Source organism: Tamandua tetradactyla, chromosome 9 (genome assembly GCF_023851605.1).
Source record: "Tamandua tetradactyla isolate mTamTet1 chromosome 9, mTamTet1.pri, whole genome shotgun sequence".
Classification (NCBI taxonomy): domain Eukaryota; kingdom Metazoa; phylum Chordata; class Mammalia; order Pilosa; family Myrmecophagidae; genus Tamandua; species Tamandua tetradactyla.
In genome coordinates this window covers 107293772-107314950 of record NC_135335.1, presented here as the reverse complement: position 1 = coordinate 107314950, position 21179 = coordinate 107293772, and the positions used below count along the sequence as shown (strand labels likewise).

Genomic DNA, 21179 nt, shown 5'->3' with positions numbered 1-21179 from the left:
ATTTTTCACGTCGTTCTTCTCCTTTATCCTATTTCCTTTCTCTTTTTCCCTGTGAAGTCTTATAGCACAGTCAAATAATGCTTAAGTCCATTGCTTATGGTATCAATTTGAATTTATATACTTATTTTCATTTCTTTGTAGTTTTTTAATACCCTCTACTTTTTCATCTCACCCTATTGCCTTTTATTTTTAACCTGCCTGGGATACTCTTCAATCCATCCTGTTTTCTTTTCATAGATGACATATATCTTTTTTCTTTATTGATTTTCAGGATTTTTCATTTGGATTCTGTAGTAAATAATTTTCAGAAGTTGTTCTTCTGGATTCTTGGAATCCTGTTCTCTTTCCATGTTCTGTACCCTTTTCACTATTTTTTTTTTCTCAATTTTAAGTAAAGCCACAAGGATATACAGGTTTGGTAGATTTTCCTTGGTTATATCTTTGTCCTCTGTGATGGTGATGAAAACTTTAACATCTAGCTTACAGTTTAATGGATATGGTGTGTTTAGTTTCCATTTCAATGACCATTTTCTGAGTTTTTATTTTAAAGTACATCCCTTCAGTTGCAGATCAATCTTTCCTCAATCCCCATCTCCTTTTACTCTGGTAAGGAGGACCTTTACATGGCATCTGAAATTCTGAGCATATCAGGGTTGTTCCTTTGTGCTCCATTTACCTTTCCTCACCCATCTATCTGTTCCTTTTAGGTTGCACAATCAGTTTTCTGTTAGCTATGGGTTTAAAGATTGCCTTCAAGGGTTTCAGTTAAGAAAACGACAGGAGCAGCATTAAAGGATGCTAACCAGAAGCTATTTTGAACCGAAGTTTTGGAATGATGAGAAGAAACACCATTTTGCTTTTATTTAGTGATTATTTTTTTAAAAAAATCTGTTTCTACTTGTAGTTAAGGCACAGTCCTGTGGTGTATTAAATTGGAATTCAAAAATAGTTTCTTTCATTCCTTTCTTTTTTTTGAAGTAAGAGTACTTCAAAATTGAATTGAATCCACTGCCATACATTCCTCATCTCTTCTGTCTGCTTGTATTTTTCTTATTGTACTAGATGTTACAACCAAAGAATAAGAATTTTCTTTATGCCATTGACTTGCAAAGACCACACAGGTTGAAAATGAGGGGTCAGATGATCTGCACAAATTGTTAGATACTGTAACAAATTGTTAGCACATGTTTGAATTGCGTGTGTTAGTGAAAGGAATGGAACTCTTCCACAAGTTGCTATCATTAGAGGAAAAATTTACAGGAGCTAAAAATGCTATGAAAAGCAGGAGGAAGTTGAGGGATTAGCGTGGGAGGGAAACTGGTGCAGGTTAGTGAATATCTATTTGGGTGTGTAATTGCGTTTTCAAAATAATTAGTCACCTAATTATGTATCCAGATATAGTAATTGCTGTTCCATAGTTATGATTTATTTTAAGTGTATAATTTTCGGTTGTGTATTCTTTCTTCCAAAAATCATTGCAGAGGAATGCATTCATTTGAAATTGCTTTAGGGATGTGTTTATAACCCATTTAGGAACAAATAGGAGAGTTCTCCCTCTTTTTAAATGACCATGAATTTGAATAACTTCTCTGATCTTTTAGGCAAACATGTTTTAGCTGGATGGTAGGCAGTTAGTCATAAATAGAAGAGGCGGGGGGGGGGGGGGGGACGATTATTGAATACAAATGGATTTTCTATACCTTATCAGTTAATTGAGATTTTGCCTATAATCTGCTTTTTATTTTACTGATAGTTGCTTTTTGATTTGAAGAAAGATAAAAAACAATTGTCAACCTACATATAAACCATGGCTAAATAAAGAGTCCATAGGTTTTAATTAAAGTGTCTGTCTAGAATCAGGTCATAAAGAATTTGATACTCTAAGAGTATATTATTTTGAACTAGTTGAAAATCCTATTCTATATTTGAATAAACTGGCAGTTTGTTAATCACATCCATAAAACATGATTCATTGAAGTGGCCTTCACACTTGGAACATGTTGAAGATGTTTCTCCTTTGGATATTCCAAATTAAGCATGAATTTAAACTATCTTTGTTTACTGTTTTCACAATAAAATATTATTGTTGGCATTTCCCGTATTAGTGGCTTGGAAGAGGAATTATTTTTTATAGATAAAAATACTGTGCTTATGTGAATGTGAACCTGTTAGCCTTTGGTTATAGAATAATGTCAGCAAATTTTATCATTAAGTGTATTTCAGTAATCGGAACCCTGTTTTTATTATGCAGTGAGAGGTACAATCCCATGCAGAGTAATTTCCCCTGTAGATCGAGTTAAAAACATTTTGGTGATGAAATTGAGACAATGTCCTGATTTCTGGCATATGTGAGCACCTAATACATCACTAAATATGTTCATTTCCACTAACTGCTTATTTTTCTTTCACAGCAATTTGAATTTTATAGTACTTATCCCCATCTCTGTTAACCATATGTATTCATAGTGAACTTAGAAAAAAATCTCTGAGTTAATATTTCTCTATACTTGTAGCTTTTATTGCTTCATTATTTTGCTTTTGCCTAGGGTTCTGTCACGATGGAGCCTGACCTAATGTCACAAAACTTGGTGAACTCCACGCATGATACTTATGGTTACCTTTGTTATCCATGATTGAGAAATAGTTGATGAGAAAAATTCACTTTTAAATTATTTTGCATAAAAGTATTTGTAAAAACAGAAATGCTTATAATTATTAATATTCAAAGTTTACTTAATATAGAGATCCCTGTGCAGTGATTTGGGGGGGCACCTTCCACTCAGGACATGCAGCAAAGAGATTGAGAAGCATTGGTTAATTGTGCATGTCACATGGAAGGATCTTTTAAGATATGCTGTTTGTCAAGGTTTGTTACATTTGAAAAGCATTTATAATGCTTTTAACCAAGAAATGGTGTCTCTATGGAAAAATGTGGAAAAAAAAATCTGCCTCCTTTAAAAAGCTATTTTCGGAGTCACTTTTTTCCAATAACAGCCTGCACCAGAGGGGGGACAATACCTCAGGGTCCTGCTATAAGGGTACAGGAAAAATAAACCACAGAGATTAAGATAAAGCTCCCTTCGTTCTATGCCATCGCTGGCTGGCTTAGTTTCCTAGGGCAGCTGTACCACAACAGGGTGACTAAAAACAACAAAAATTGATTGTCTCACAGTTCTGGGGATTGAAGTCCAATTAGGGTGTCAGCAGGGCCGTGCTTTCTCTTACATCTGTAGGTTGTGGGTGGTAGCTTGCCAGCATTTGATGTTCCTTAGCTTGTGGCATAAATCACACCTCAGCCTTTGTCACATGACCACCTTCTCTCTGGCTGTCAGTGTCCGAATTTCTTCCCCCCCCCCTTTATATAACAGCTAGAAATAATTAGCAAACTTTTATTTCTCTTTAGAAATAAAAAGAAAAGTAAACCAGTGCTTAAGAGCTTACAAATTCTTAAGAGATCCAGCAATCCTTGATACCGAACTAGCTATGTCATCTAGACTCATGCCATCGAAGTGATGGCATATCCAACATAACTGATTGACTGGGTTTAGGAATAGGAAGTTGCAACGTATCTATGTCCAAATCTCCTATCTTTATAATGGCACTGGTTATATTGGATTAGGGCCCAGTCTAACCCACTTTGCCCTCATTTTAACTATTAATATCTTTAAAGATCCTATTTCCAAATAGGATCACATTCATGGAACCAGGGGTTGGAACTTGAACATATCTTTTTTGGGGGGACACAATTCAATCCATAACACTGATCAATACAGAAAACCTGAAGGCCTGAGAATACCCCCTTCGAACAGGGAGACTGCAATATCTTGGCAGGAATGAGCCTGATCCCTCCTTTTCCATATAAACACTGCCCTTAGTATAATGTATCAAGAGTCTCTTAATAAACAAGGGGGATTACATGGAGGGTGGAATCAAGCATGTCAGGCTGCAGCTCAGAAAACACAAGTCCTCACTGAGGGAACTGCCCAACATCTTCTTTTGTGGAGTTGACCAGAATCTCGTATGTCTGGCCTGACTTATTTTCTCATTCTAGCTCAGTGATTCTCAACCGGGGCCAATTCTGGCTCCAGGAATATGTGGCAATGTCTGGAGATATTTTGGGTTGCCACAGCCATGGGCAGTTACTACTGGCATGCTATCCTACAGCGCACAGGGCCACCCCCCACAGCAAATAATTACCTTTAAAAATATTTGGTAAAGGCCATCTACTGAAAACAAACAAACGAACAAAAATCCTGCAGCTAAAAATTATACTTAAAGGCTAAGACTGTCTTTCCCTTATAATCAGGAACAAGGCACCGATGTCCATGCTCCTCATCACTTCTGTTCAACATTTTATTGGAGGTCATAGCCAGTGCAGTGACATAAGAGGAAGAATTAAAAGGCAGACAGTTGCCAAACATAGAAGTAAAATGGTCTGTATTTACAGATGAGACACACGCATACATAAGAAACAGTGCCAAAGAAGTTACTTGAGCGAGTAAGTGAATTTATCAAGGTCTTGTTATCCAAATAATGCAAAGGACAATTATAAATACTAGCAATTAACAACTGGAAGTGAAATTTTAAAGTTCCGTTTACCCTAGTGTCAAAATATATATAAGAGTTAGAAGTAAATTTAAGGAATCATGTGCATAAAGTTGACACTGAAAGTTACAAAACATTACTGAAAGAAATGAAAGAAGTCTTAAATAAAAATGGAGAGATATACCATGGTCATCGGTCAGAAAGCTTAATATTGTAAAGATATTAATTCTCCTTAAATTAATCTATAGATTTAATATACTGTAAATCTTTATCTCAACAGATTTTTATAAGAACTGACAAGCTTATTCTAAAATTTATATAAAGAATTCAAAGAATCTATTATAGTCAAAATAACCTTTATAAAGAACAATTCTACCTGACTTAGACTTCCTGTAAAGATACAATGGTCAGGATGGTTATTTTTTGGCCTAACTAGAAAAATAGATGAAGAGAACAGAAAAGAGAGTCCACAAACAGATTAATATTTATATAATTGATTGATTTTTCAAAGCAATTCAATGAGGTGATGGAGAGTCTTGTTGGTAAATGATGCTGGAACAACTTGATATCTTTCTGGAAAAAGATGAATCGCCATCCCTACCTCACATCATCAGTAAAACAATTCAAGATGGACCATGGACCTTAAAGTGAAAGTTAAACTCTATAGAGCTTCTAGAAAAAAATATAGAAGAATATTTTTCAAGTTGGCGGCAGACAAGGATTTCTTTGTCAGAACACAGAAGACAATAACCATCATACGCTTGGATAAATTACACATTGTCAAAATGAGCAAGTCCTGTTCATCTAAAGACACACCTACCAGAAAAGCTCAAAAGGACTGGCAACACCAAATGTTGGTGAGGAGTTGGAACCATTCGTCTTCTCATATGCTGTTGATGGGAATATTAAATGCTATAACTACTTTTGAAAAGGTTTTCAGGGTTTTTTTTTTTTAAAGTTACAGACACATACACTTTAACCCAGCAGTTCTGCTCCTATTATTTACCCATAAGAAATGAAATTTTGTGTACACCTAAAGACTTCTTTACAAATCCTGATAGCAGCTTTATTTAGGATCGTCCTGAACTAGAAACAATTCACATAATATTTATCAATAAGAGACTAAATGAACAAATTGTGGTATAGTTATACAATGGAATACTACCCAGCAGTAACAATTAATGAACTACTGATATGTGCAACAAAATGTATGGCTTTCACAGACATAATGCTGAGTAAAAGAATCCAGACCAAAAACAAATTACATACTATATGATTCCACTTATTAAAAGTTCTAGTACAGGGCGGGCCGCGGTGGCTCAGCGGGCAAAGTGCTTGCCTGCTATGCCGGAGGACCTCGGTTCGATTCCCGGCCCCAGCCCATGTAACAAAAAACGGAAAAACAAAATACAATAAAAAACAAGAAAATGTTTAAAAATGTTTCCCTTTCTTCCTTCTTTCCTTCCTTCTATCCTTCCTTCCTTCTCTCTGTCTTAAAAAAAAAAAAAAAAAAAAAAAAAAAAAAAGTTCTAGTACAAAACTTATCTACGGTTAAAAAAAACAAAAATGATTGCCTTTGGACGGGAAGGTTGACCAAGAGGGACAGGAGGGTTCTTTCTGGGGAAATGGAAATGTTTTATATCATTCTAAAGGTGTGGGTTACATTGGTGTTTCCATTTGATTCTGTAGTTAGGACTTGTACGTTTCCATGTATGAAAAACTTCCCTAAATTTCAAAAATAATAACAACATTTGCATGTGATAGAAAAGTATCTTCATCTTATGAAATTTTTCTTCTTATTTGCTTTGTTTTTATTTCAAAATTTCCTCACAAAATATTTGATGAGTGAACAAATTTCAGCTTTTGAGAGCTAGCCTCAGCCTTTAAATAGCAATGAAAATATTTTGACAACATTAAAATGTTCCTATTTGCCTAGGAACAAAAATTCTAAAATATTTTTTACAATTTAGTATTGTCTTGAATATTTATTAATATGCTTATTGCCTAACTGTAGATCTGGGGTTCTTTATCAAATGGAAATGGTCACCTGGCTCTGAATTTACCTTTCAAATGGTTGAAACCAATACTACTGGGTGAATATAAAAATGAGGATGTACAGGCAGCACCAAGAAAGAAAACCACAAGTAAATGTAATAAATAAAAGCCCCACAGACTGCAATGTTTCTAAACAACTAGAAAACTTTTTGAAAATTATTTGTATGACCTTAAAAATCTTTCTGTAAGGCAATTTTAATAGCGTAACTAAGAATTTTATTTCCAAAATTTGGAAATTGCCTTAGAAAGGAGGCACGAATCAAGTAGTGCTTAAAGTCATATCCTTTAATTTTAAAAATCCCCCCAAAAGTTGACTTGTTTAATTTTTCTCCTTTATTTTTAAGATTATCTTGTACTTGAATTTGATTGCTATTGCCTTTTACAAAGCATCATGTAAACATGTTAAGTCAGACAGTAGCACACATGCACAAAAATGAGTGCTCTACTTCGATCTGTTTAATATTTCAAGCAAAACTATTTTAAGTCAATTGGTAGTCAGTATTCAGGAATCTTTCTAATCACTCTTCATTAGTGATATCTTGGAAAATAGTTAATCAGCTCTCCTGATAAGAAAAGGAAATTAAAAAAAGGAAGTTGCACAGTTTAGAAAAGAACATGACCAAGGAGAAAGATGCAATAACTGAGAAAAAGATCCCCAAATCACTTCAGAGTCTTCAGTGTATATTATCAAAGAAAGACCTATTATTTGGACCATGCAATAATAGAGAGGAGAGATTTCAGGATTATTCAGGTGTTTCAATGACAACACAGTTATGGAAATTAGTGTTAAAATTGAGAGAAAGTAAAGCCTTTTCACTTGTGTTGGTATTGATAGATAATAATATCAATCAATTCATTTGGCAGTGATAACAATCTATAAAATGTATTTTGTGGGGGGGGAGGGAGATAGACTCTATTAATCTAATTAGACACACATTCACTTTGTAGAAATAAGCAAAACATTTTATACCTAATTTTCTTTGTAATTAAGGCTAAAAAGTACAGAATTAGGAGAAATAATCTTTGCAACCCTTGACAACAAAAAGTTATCAATGTTTGAAAGTGTGGCCTTTGTTTCCAGAATATCATTGCTTTAAAACTACAGCTATAATCCTGACCAAATGGGGGAAAAGAAGTGTAATTAATACAGTATCAGTGGCAGAGAGAGTTCAGAGTCGAGAGGCTCCTCTAGAGGTTGCTTTTACACAAGCTTCAGGTAAATCTTGCTACCTATCATAATCTGCCAACCCCCAACCAGAACCATTCCAGCCAATCCTAAAGAACACCTAGGGCAATATATAAGATTTCACAAGGGTTCCAAGCACTAGAATAACTTGCCAGAAACCTTCAACCTCCAGATGGGTCCCTGGTCCGAATAAGTCCTGAAGCCTAGCCCAGCCTCTCCAGAACATTAGATAGTTCCATCTCCCTACCCCATATTAGTGATAGACCCTTCCAATATAAAAAATTTGGAATTTCCATAGCCCAAACAACCCCAATGAAAGGTACGGAAAGACCAAAGGTGATGGTGGAATTATACATAGAAGATAGGACTTAACAAATGAATATGAATGCTGAATCACTAGATTGATATCTCTTTTAGTCTCCAGTATTTTAGAGCAGCTAGAAGTAAAAACCTAAAATTGTGAAATTGAAACCCATGTCAAAGTCTGAAATATGTTCTACAGCTAATTGTGGTGCTGTGCTTGGAAATTTATAACTTTCTTTTGTATATATGTTATTGTTCACAAAAAAAAGAAGGAAAAAAATTGAATGTGATGATAAAAAAGTATTTAAGCCTGCTGGCCTCCTATATTCTGGAGCAGCTAGAAGGAAAAATACGAGAGGATCGGATGGTAGCCTATGACAAACTCTGGTATCTATCCCATAACCACTTTTTGAAGCGTGCTTTGAAAACTATTGCTTTTTTATTTCTTTACTTTGTATGTATGTTATACTATACAACAAAAAAAGTTTGGAAGAAAAAAAACTACAGCTTTAGGAAGGCAGATGGCTAACTTGTTTTCATTTCCCTGAAAATGCCCAAGACTGGAGGCATTATTATCAGTCCCTAATGGAGGTTGTCAATGTCAAGATGGTTTGTGGACATGTCAAGTTGCTGAGTCAGTGCTCAGGTCATTGCTTATTAAAGATGCTTTTCTTAGGACCAACAGAGACCCAGCCAAAAGATCCTAACAGTTTTTGATGCCACCTCACATCTATCCCTTCAAGACTACAGAACATTTTGTTTTTGAGAAAATAGTCAGGTTTCTTTCTTTCTATTGCAGCACTCACTATTTATCTATTTGTACTTTTGGTTTATGCCTTTTTTTGCAACGTAATGAACCCATTGGGGGAAAGAACATTTTTTTTTTAATCTTTATGCCTTTGCTTTTTCTTTGTCTACATATTTTCCTGGTAATTATTCTATATGTTTATCGTTTGCACACATTTGTTTGTATACATTTGTATGAATGTGTAGCTCTTTTTCAAATATGGATTATTCTTTATTGATAAACCATTAATAATCTACTCTCTTTTACTGTCATCTCTAATTAAGTGAATTTTTATCTACTGTTAATTTCTTATTTTACTTCCTTAGACTTTTCATCTACTTAAGATAATCAGAAAATAAATCATTCTCCATTCTTTTATAATCATCTGCTTCTCTTATGACTCCCTCATCTGTTCCTTGTGCCCTCTGTTATACTTTTATTGATGTTGATCTTTATCATTCCAATTCTGCTTCTATCCACTCCAGCTGTACTGTCGGCCACTGTCATGACATGCCTGGCCATATGAAATAAGTGCATGCTTTGTATCTATGCATTTTACTAAAGCCACTGACAGAAATTACTCCTATTCACACATATGAAATATGGAAACGTTGATCTATTTGTGATTCAACAATCATCTTTAGACATATCTAGAGATATGTTTCTTCTTCATCAATAAAGTACTATACCATATAACCTTCAACTCTCCCCAAAGAATTCAAAGGTTTTTGCTACATTGACCCATCTGATTTAACAATTCAGGAAAAATCAATTAAGTTACATGAGATAGAAGATGTACTGCCAAAATTGTGGTGTCCCTAAAATGGTGTTGTTTCTCTGATCAGGCTGCGAACTTCCAGTCTGACACTTTATTAGGTGGGATTTCCTGATTCATTTTCAGATAATATAAATTTCTGTAAAATGGAAATAACTATACATTTAATTACAGTTCCAAAAATTTGCATTCTTGGATGAAACTGACTTTTTCTTGTCCTGCTGTAGCTGTAATTGCTACATTATCTACTGTTAATTTGCATTTTAATTGAGCTTTAAACATTTAACCAGAGGATGGTCCAATAGGAGATTCTCTAACCATTTCAGTAATCAGTAGGCGAGAGTTATTTTTTACTGCTATTTTAGCAGTAGGGAAGTTTGCTCTACAGGGGTGGGGAAGAGCTGATAACCTTCAAAGCAGACTCTTAATTTTGGGCTGTGATGAGAAAAACAGAACAGCAGTTAGGAGTGGAGAAATTAGAAGAGACAGATGGCTAGAGATTATGAGGATTTCTAGGATTACCCAAGTTTTTTGAAATTTATGCCAGAAAAATTTTCATCAGTTAAGGCAAATGTCATGCTTATTTTGATCTCCCATCAATATATTTGATGCAGTTATAGTAGACCTTGTGTTCTGTTATGTGTTTTTGAGTCTTCAAAGACTCAAAATCAATCTTCAGTGGACTTTGTTGATACTTCCAGCAACTGACAAATTTAAACATTATAACATCGGGAATAAAAAGCATTTTCCTTTAAACCACTCTAGGGAAAGATATGAAAGGAAAATGACTGATTCTTAGATTCTCTGCATTTAGAATAACCTTCTTTCACTTGCAAAAATACAGTGATGACTTCTTCAGTGTGAGACAGGCGAAAGATTTTAGTGGGCACAGCATCTGTTGATTTATATATAATTATACCTGTTTCTTCCAAGTTTTTCTCTTAGGTGAGTGAGGAGCTTTACTTTATTATGAAAATTAGCAATCCATAAAATGATTCTGTAGAGTGAATTTTGAGAAATAGAGGATACATACATGGCACGATTTGGTGCCTCTGAAATGCTCAAGGGTAGCACTCACATTCCCCTGCAGTCAAAAAATGTTCTTTTTGCCCACAGGGTTAAGAATAAAACCAATTTGCTATGTGTTTGAAACAAAAGCACTTTATGTTTTACTCAAAAAATATGAGTAAATTCTTGTAAATGGAAAAACTTTAGAATGAAAGTCATAAAATACCAGCTATAGACAGCTCAACTTGGCTCTTAAACTTTAAAAATTGTTGTTCTAGTTTGCTAACTGCTGGAATGCAATATACCAGAAAAGAAATGACTTTTAAAAAGGGGAATTTAATCAGTTGCTAATTTACAGTTCCAAGGCTGAGAAGATGTCCCAATTAAAGCAAGTCTATAGAAATGTCCAATCTAAGGCATCCAGGTTCAAGAAGGCCTATGAAGTTCAGGGTTTCATTCTCAAGTGAGAAGGCACATGGTGAACACAGTCACAGTTTCTCTCACATCTGGAAAGGCACATGGTAAACACGGTCAGGGTTCCTCTCTTATCTAGAAGGGCACATGGTGAACATGGCATCATTTGCTAGATTCTTCTCCTGGCTTCCTGTTTCATGAAGCTCCCCAGGAGGCGTTTTCCTTCTTCATCTCCAAAGGTCACTGGCTGGTGGACTCTGCTTTTCGTGGCTATGTCATTCCCTGCTCTCTCAGAAATCTCTCTCCAAAATGTTTCCTCTTTTATAGGACTCCAGTAAACAAATCAAGACCCACCCAAATGGGTGGAGACACACCTTCACCTAAACCAGCTTAATAACCACTCTTGATTAAGTCACATCTCCAGGGAGGTGATCTAATCACAGTTTCAAACATACAATAGTGAATAGAGATTAGAAGAAACGGCTGCCTTTACAAAATGGGACTAGGATTAAAACATGGCTTTTCTAGGGCACATACGTCATTTCAAACCAGCCCAATTGTTTTCTGAATATTGAGTTTGAAATCTTTGACTACTCAAATTGATTTGTTTGTGAAACAAAATATCTAGTTATGTAGAGGGTTATTTAGCAGACTTCTTTTGTGTGTGTTTACCAGTTAACTATTTTTAATCCTTGTCTTTCCTATGTGCCCAGAAATGTGCTAAAAGCTGGGCATCTAACACACTCCTAATTTTGTTTTGTGTAAGGATGTGAAGGATCAAGCAGAGAGACCTGAAGCTTTGGGGGGTGGGGGTAGGAATTAAAAAGTATATTTGCATTTTGAATCCAGGAATCTCCTACCTAGGTGTTGAGGAAGACTCAAATGTGTAGAGGAAGCTTAGAGGTCAAAAATAAATTTAGTAGATTGAAGTGCTAGTGCTCAATGAAAGGGAGTGGTAAGGGGTATGTTATGTATGAATTTTTTTCTGTTTTCTTTTTATTTCTTTTTCCGAATTGATGCAAATGTTCTAAGAAATGATCATGATGATGAATATACAACTATGTGATGATATTGTGAATTACTGATAATAATGTAGAATAGAATGATCATATGGTAAGAATGTTTGTGTTTATATGTTGGTATGTTTAATAAATAAAATAAATTTAAAGAAAGAAAAAAATAGAAGCCAACTGTCATTTGGGGGTAAATGATTTTCTAACCTTTAACTCTAAGTGTTGCAAGATAAGACAGAGACAAAGGATTATCAAATATGTCATCTGTGATATTATCCTGGAAGATGTCAAATCAGAGGGAAACATTGTTTAAGGGGAAAAAAATATATGGAGTAGATCATATCAGGTTGTCTTGGATGCCAAAAGCCCCTGAGCAGCATAGCACTGTATTATGCAGAGGTTAAGAGTTTTGTTTCATTTGAGTCTTTATATCACTTATAGAAATATGGTTTCATTTAGTCAATATTTGATTTAGCTGCAGGTAGAAGGACACAGCAGATCTTGTTGAATGAACTAATGGATGCTCCCTTTAGAGTGCTGGAGACATCACAGATGAGGTGTAAGAGTCATGTACCTCCCTTTAAAAGCTTACCTATAAAAACAAAGGTACGTAAATAGCAATGATCAAACATAATGTGGGGGTTATCAAATGAATGCTATAGACAACAATTAATTTAGGAATTCAGTCACTTAAAACCATTTTAGAAGTTTGAGAAATAAATTATAGGAGAATTAAGAGATGGGAGTAAAACATTCTGGGAACATAAGGCAAGATTAAGGATTATCATGAGCAAGAAGTGACAATTGGAGTTTGGCAGGATTTTATATTCAAAAGTGTGTGTTGTGTGTGTGTATGTATGTGTGTGTGTGTGTGTGTGTGTGTGTGTGTGTGTGTGTGTGTAGAAAAAAGAGGTATAGCAACCTATTCCAAGTAAGGAAATGTACTTTTTAAATTTTTCACTCCACATTTATTAATTGTCTTCTAAGATACTATACTAAGTACAAGGGACATAGGATAAATAAGAACTTTAATTCTTGTCTTTGAAGAGCTCCCTGGAAGTGGGAAAACTCAAACATAAGAATTATACCATGCTAGAGGCAGGCACATGGCCTGCCTGGAGGGGGCACCTCCCCTACACAGCAGCACAAGGGCACTTTCTGACTTTAAAGCATCTTACAAAGAAACAGTGGTCAAAACAACATGGGGGTGGCACTCGGATGGGTATATTGACCAATGGAGTTGAATTGAGTGTTCAGAAATAGACCCTCACACCCATGGTCAATTGATTTTTGACAAGGCTGCCAAGTACACTCAACTGGGAAAGAAAAATCTCTTCAGCAAGTGGTGCTGGAAGAACTGTATGTCTATATGTGAAAGAATGAAAAAGGACTCCCTATCCCACACCATATACCAAAATTAACTCTCAATGACTCAAAGACCTAAATGTAAGAGTCACAATTATAAAACTCCTAGAAGAAAATATAGGGAAACCTCTTCAGGTTCATGTTAGGCAATGATTTCTTAGATTTTATACCCAAAGCCCAAGCAACAAAAGAAAAAATAGATAAATGGAACCTCTTCAAAATTAAAAAATTTGGGGCATCAAATGACTTTGTCATGGAAGTGAAAAGACCACTTACTCAATAGGATAAAATATTTGGAAACCACATTTCCAATAATGGTTTACTTTCCAGAATAAATTTAAAAAATCCAACAACTTATCACCAAATGATAAAGAACCCAATTTAAAAAATAGGCAGAAGACTTGAATAGATATTTCTCCAAGGAGGATATACAAATGGCTAAAAGGCACAAGAAAAGATGCTCAACATCACTAGCTAATAGGGAAATGCAAATAAAAATCACAATGAGATATTATTTCACATCCTCTAGAATGGCTGCTATTAAAAGTGTTGGAGAGGATGTGGAGGAATAGGAACACTCATTGGCTGCTGGTAGCAATGTAAAATGGTGCAGCCACTGTGGAAGACAGTTTGGCAGTTTCTCAGGAAAGTAAATGTAGAATTACCTCATGACCCAGCAATCCCACTACTAGGTATATACCCAGTTGAATTGATTCCAAGGACTTGAAGAGATATTTGCATCCCAATGTTCATAGTGGTATTATTCACAATTGCTAAAACATGGAGGCAACCAAAGTATCAATCAACCAATGAATGGATTAAAAAAATATGGTATATACATACGATGGAATATTATTCAACTGTAAAAAGGAATGAGTCCTGCAATGACATGGATGAACTTGAGACATTATGCTGAGTGAAATAATTCAGACACAAAAGGACAAATATTGTATGATCCCACTGATATGTACTTACTATAATAAGCAAACTCATAGCATTAGGATCTAGAACATAGGTTAGCAGGGAATAGATTGTGGATAGAGAATGAGGAGCTGATGCTTAATTTGTACAGAATTTCTATTGAGGTTGATTTTAAAGGTTTGAAAAAGGATGGTGGTAATGGTAGTATGTTGTTATGAGTGTAATGAACAGTGTTGAATTATGTATGCAAATGTGGTTGAAAGGGGCAGTTTTGGGTTGTGTGTGTTACTAGAATGAAAGTTAGAAGATAAACCGTGAGACTGTATAACACAGTGAGCCCTGTTGTGGATGAGGGACTGGGGTTAACAGTACAAGTAGAAGAATGCTCTTTCATGAATTATAACAAATCTAGGGCACTTAAGCAAGGTGTTAGTGGTAGCATGGTACAGGGGATAAAAATACACCTAATGTAAACTATGGACTATAGTTAACACCACTATTTTAATGTTCTTTCATCGATTGTAACAAATGTACCATACTAATGTGAAGTGTCAACGTAGGGGGTGTATGGGTGCACTAGCTTTCACATGACTTTTGTATAAATCTACAGCTTCTCTAATCAAAAAAAGTACTAATTTAAAAACTGTTATGTTAAGTGAAGGAAACCAGACACAAAGTACTACATATTCTATGATTCCATTTATGTAAAATGTAGATATAAATAAATATACAGAGACAAAGATAAAGACTTGTGGTTGTGCAGGGCTGGGAATGATGAAACTGCTGAGGGTTATGGGTTTTTCTTTTTGGAATAATGAAAATGTTTTAAAATTGTACTGATGAATGCACGACTCTGCAAGTAAACTAAAAGCCATTGATTTGGATGGATTTTATGGTATGTGACTATATCGCAAGACTACTGCTTTAGAAAATGAAACACTTCACATAGAAGGCACGGTTGTGAGATAGTGTGTCCTAGGCCTAAGTGTAGTCAGCCTCACTAACCCAGCCTTTCATAGTTGTGTTGTATAATTAACAAAATTAGGTAGTGTGTGTTGGAGTTATAACTTTGAAGCTTGTTTTTTTTCCTCTCTCTTTTTTTTTTTTCACTATGAAGACTTTGTGTACATTTTAAAGTTCTCATCTCTCTATGGCTAAGCTTTTTCTTATTAAGGGGGAAAATAGTTAAAATATCAACAAGTCACCCTGCTTGTTTATTTTTTTTTAAGTATTTATAAAAAAGTCACCTTTTACCCCAATTTCACATTCAATTTAATGTTATCCATACTTAGACGACATTAAGTCAGTATTCTGAAATGATTTAGGAGGCTTCCTATTTTTCTCAGCTGCAGACTCCGTTACATTTTAAATGATTTTATAGCTAACAGTAAGTGGTCCATGAAGCATTTGAATAAAAATGAGGGCAAACATTTCATGCTTAAAAAACTATAATGGTAGTCAGGGTAATGGGCTGCGGTTTCAAAAATAACTGGTGATGCATCACTCAGTAGCTGCATCATATTATCCTGTGGTTCCTGCAAAGATGTCATTTACAGGTTTTCTGACACACGTCTTATCTGACCTGGGAATTTATGATTAGTTTTATTTTATATAAACAAGTGTCTAGTGTCTGTTTTTCTTTGGAGTATGAACTTCTTTGTCAATGAAATGTAAGAAAAAAGGGCTGTTACTTGGCCTTGTTGTTGTAAATGGTTTGAGAATATTCTTATTTCTTTAGACAATATTACTTAAATGTCTACAATTGCTTGTCACATTTCATGGGAATGGTAAAACCATATAACTTCTTTTAGGATGTGCATAAAACTCCATTGTCACTAAGGAAACAGACTGATTCTGCTATTTTGTAAATAGTTCCTTATGGCACTTATAAAAATTATCAGATTTTCTGGATTGTAGCGAAACAGATTGAAAGTAGCTGTGCCTGAATTCACAGTGAAGGGAATAAACAAGCAGAGTGTTAAATGAGCATCCTGTTTACAGTTGTCCAACCAAAATGCTGTCAGTGACGTTGGTTATTTCTTCAAAGCTCTATATTTCGTTTGAGATACTGAAATCACAATATGGGACCCTGTCCCTTTTATTTGAGCATTATGGGACTTCCAAAATGCTTTTCAGATCTTGGAATTTGATGATTGTATCTGAAACATTTTTAATGCAAATTGAGTCATTTAATCTTTATTTAAAAGTGCTACTCATTTATCCAAGTCTTTATAATTAAACCTGAAATGGACACTTAAGATCATTTGATTACAACTCATCTTTGATGGTGAGATGTTGTGGGCACCATGTCACTCTATGAACTTGTGTGACAGTGAGCTGGGGCTGATAAATTGTATCTCTTTGCTTTCAATTTGGTGGTGTTATATTCATACATGGCTTTTCTTCAAGAGAATACACTGGGGTGGGAATTTTCCTCTGCTACCACTCTTTTGCTGTCTTGATTTTAAGAAAATTCTTCTTGTTCTTAAACTCCAAGACAGCATTCATTGTTTCCTTCTCTGTGTTGTTTTGTATCTGTGAATTCAGATTAAGATAGTTTTCTAGTTCTAGAGGGAAGCTGTAAGCAGGCACTTTTTTGTTTTGTTTTTCTAAATAAGAAGAGCTTTTCAAAAAGCTTGGGACTTTTCGAAGTAACAGCAGAATTCCTCTTAGCCCATCTCCTTTTATTCTACTGAGTGGACTAATTGACACTATTTTCTCCATACAGTGGACTCATGGATATGCTGGAGGCTACCCTTTCATACACCTGTGTCCTTTCGGTCCCCCTTGTGGTGGTGTAAGTTTACACAGAGCCCCAAATCCGTAATGTAATTACACATTATGTAAAGTAATGCAAACTATACAGGTATAGATTATTCTATATGAAAACTGAATAGAATGCAAGCCAAGTTACTAAAAAAAAAAAAAAAAAAAAGCTGCTGTTGGATTAGGTGTGGGTGAACCAGACACAAAAGATTGGGGAAAATATGAAAATTTAGAATGATCCATAACTCAGGTTGCTTCTCAACTGCCTTTAATTTCTCACTTTATTATAAAGAAACAAAACTAGAAATCATAGGTAATGCATAATGCAAGCTGTTGTACAATTCTAGCAGACCCACTCTCAAAGCCAAGGCATTGGCCCTGCATCAAAAGAGAAGCACGCTCTTTAGAAAATGCTTATAAGAAAACAGGGCCTAGACTGTAAGCTCTTATAGCAGACTCATTTAGTCTGGAGTGGTAATTATTATTTCTAGACTTTGAGAGTCTGTTTTATATATCTATAGCCTGGAAGGGATAAGAATGAAGCTGATCAGGTTGGGACTAAGGTAATTCAGAACATGGGATAAGGAAGACATTGTCTTTATTTCAGAACCACACCTACTCTTTGAGACCAAAGGAAGAAAGGTTTATTTTGTCTAGAACCTAAATTTTCCATAGCACATAGTCTAACTCAACTTGTCTGCATAGCTCATTTGAACAATTGAAATGCAGGGAGCCCAGGATAAGAAAGAGGGCTTCTAATCCTGTATAGCTTAATGTAACCCCTAGATACATCCTAGAACATATTAAGTAGATAATCAAAAAGTATTGGCAGGACAGGAGAAAAAATATGAACTATTAAACTTTACCATCAGGGAATCCCTTGATATTGTGTCAAACATTAGCGACAGCCAAATCAATAGCCCAAGCCCTTGATCTTGATGCTTACTCTTGTGAAGCTTATGTAGGTAGCGGAGAAGCTTAGCCTACCTATAGGTATGCCTAAGAATGAGGGACCTTTTTGTTGCTCAGATGTGGCCTCACTCTCTCTAAGCCCAACTCTGCAAGTGAAATCACTGCCTCCCCCCTTACATGGGACATGACATCCAGGGGTGAAAATCTCCCTGGCGGCATGGGAAATGATTCCCAGGAATGAGTGTGCCCTGTCACCATGGGATCAATAATTCCATCCTAACTAAAAGGGGTAAAAGAAGTATAACTAATAAAGTATCAGTGGCTGAGAGAGTTCAAATAGAGTTACGAGGCTACTCTGGAGGTCACTCTTATGCACCCTTCAGTTAGACATTGCTACCTATCATAACTTGCCAAACTCTAACCAAAACCATTTGGCCAATCCTAAGGAACACCTACGGCATTATATAAGATTCTACAAAGTTTCCATGCCCTAGGGTAACTTTCCAGAAATCTACAACCTCCAGATTGGTCCCTGGACCAGATAAGTCCTGAAACCTAGAGGGGCCAGTCTCTCCAGAACATCAGCTAGTTCCATCTCCCTACTCCTTATTATTGACAGCCCCTTCCAACATGAAAAAGTTAAGATGACCATAGCCCAAATAACCCTAAAGAGTGGGATAGCAAGAGCAAAAGTGATGGTGGAGTTATGCAGAGAAGGTAGGGTTTAGCAAATGAGTATAATTGCTGAATCATTATATTGATAATTCTTTTAATCTCCAGTATCTTAGAGCAGCTAGAAGTAGAAACCTAAAATTGTGGAATTGTAACCCATACCAAACTCTGAAATCTGTTCTACAACTGATTGTTGTGCTGTGCTTTGAAATTTATTGCTTTTTTGTATATATGTTATTTTTCATTAAAAAAAAACAAAAACTGAAGCAAACTATGAATTTGAAAGTCTTTATTTATAAAAAAACGTTTAAGGTATTTTTTTCAAAGATTCTTGACTTTAACAGATTTATTTGATTAACTGATCAACTCTTCATTCTGAATATATCAAGTAAGAGGTCTTCTGCCATGAGTATAAATCTCAAGCCAATAGCTGCTGTCCCACTTACCAGTGTTACAGATACTTCTCTGGCCCTGATGGTAGGAAGGGCCTCAGGTAAGCCTGTCTGGTCTGAAACCAGGATAGGCAGCCCTTCATCAGTTGGTCTCAGCAGGAACAAGGGCAATGGCAGAGAAGGGGAGGGTATCCTATTGCCTTAGCTTGTCCTGGAGAAACTCACTAAGGCCTCCTTCTTACAATGCAGCCCATGCCAAAGGAAACCACCAATCATTCTAAACCTTCAGCTAAGAGGAAATCACACACTTATTTTTCAAACACAGCATTTATCTTAATTCAACCTTTAGCATTATAGTTAAACCTTCTTCAGAGAGAAGTCTGGTGATCAAAGGAGTCCCTAAAAAATGCCACTTCCTTGGGAGTTCCCTCCAGCCCTAAGAGGAGGTTTTCTCAGGAGCATGTTCCCCAGATGATACTCCTATTATTACCTAATTATAGCATAAATACAGGCTCCCTTGTCTTCCATTATTATGCATTTTTATCATCAATGAATTTGTAATTTCCTTGAGACCAGGTAATAGTCATATCAATAGCTCCCTACACTACCTAGCATAGCACCTGGAACAGTAGGTGCTCAAGAGATGTAGGAATAATGATCAAGTATCTAAATTGGGATATTCCATTCTTTCATGAGGCCATTGTAACAGAAATGTCTCTTATGGCAAATTGCTGTTTTACCATATCAGTTCGCTGACTCTATCTCGTCTTTTCATTCATTGCGCTATCTGTTATAGATGATTCTGTGTATTTTAATGTTGTGATGTGACCATCCTCTATACATTCAACTGGTTTCTTGGAACTGGCTATTTGTGAGACAGAGTCTGTTTTTCAGTCATGAGCTGGACCGAGTGCATGTGTAATCCATGCAGTCCTGGTCCGCCTTTTTGTCTTCTGCAGATGGTAGCTCACGGGTCTTTGTTTGCTTCCCTCAAAGGGAACAGCAGCCCAGAGGTGAATCTGTCATGGCGGGCCTACCCTGGGAGTCCCGGCACATTTGGCAGGCCCTGCTGTGATACAAACCAATCAACCCAAGTCTTTTATTTTTTTCTTTCCATATTGTAACTCCCATAGGGTAGAAAGCTAAGCCACATTAAGCAGCATAAAAAGAAATTTGAGTTCATGATGTGCAACTTCTCAGTAATTGTAATTAGTATAAGCTGCATCTTGAATTTGCTAACTGATATTTGAAAACCATGTTACCAGTTTTATTGTTCATATTTAAATATTTACGATGAAAAACTTTTTAGTAGAACACTTAGTACTTCTCACAAAACTTTATAGGTGGGTTTGAATGATATGCAGAATTACATCAAATGATCAGGCACAGACAGCTCACAAAACCAGGAACATAAACAATTTATATGGAAAAAAATCGTACTTTCATTTTCTAGGTATGAGTAAAAACTGAAATGTCTGAAAAGGGTCTGTATTAGTTAGGGTTCTCTAGAGAAACAGAATCAACAGGGAACACTTGCAAATATAAAATTTATGAAAGTGTCTCACGTGACCGTAGGAATGCAGAGTCCAAAATCCACAGGGCAGGCTGCGAAGCCGATGACTCCAATGGATGGCCTGGATGAACTCCACAGGAGAGGCTCACCAGCCAAAGCAGGAATGAAACCTGTCTCCTCTGAGTCCTCCTTAAAAGGCTTCCCATGATTGGATTTAGCATCACTAATTGCTAAAGTCAAGAAGTCAAGAAGTCAAGAAGGCACTCCCCTTGACTGATTACATATGGAATCAGCTGTGGATGTAGCTGACGTGATCATGACCTAATCCTATGAAATGTCCTCATTGCAACAGACAGGCCAGCGCTTGCCCAATCAGATGAACAGGTACCACAACTTGGCCAAGTTGACACCTGTCCCTAACCATGACAGGGTCAAATATCTCTTTTAGCATAAACTAAAATAAGTGGTAAAAGATTTATGAATACATTAGGACAAAAGTTGGGCAAAACTCCTAATAGAAGAAGTGAGAGAATATATTAGAAAATATCCAAC

At 35.8% G+C, this 21179-nt stretch overlaps 1 protein-coding gene across 11 annotated transcripts in view; it reads left to right on the top strand.

The window, feature by feature from the left end:
* The window catches only part of PDE4D (phosphodiesterase 4D), a 1724553-nt gene that overhangs the window by 292228 nt on the left and 1411146 nt on the right, over positions 1-21179 (top strand). The window lies entirely within an intron of this gene.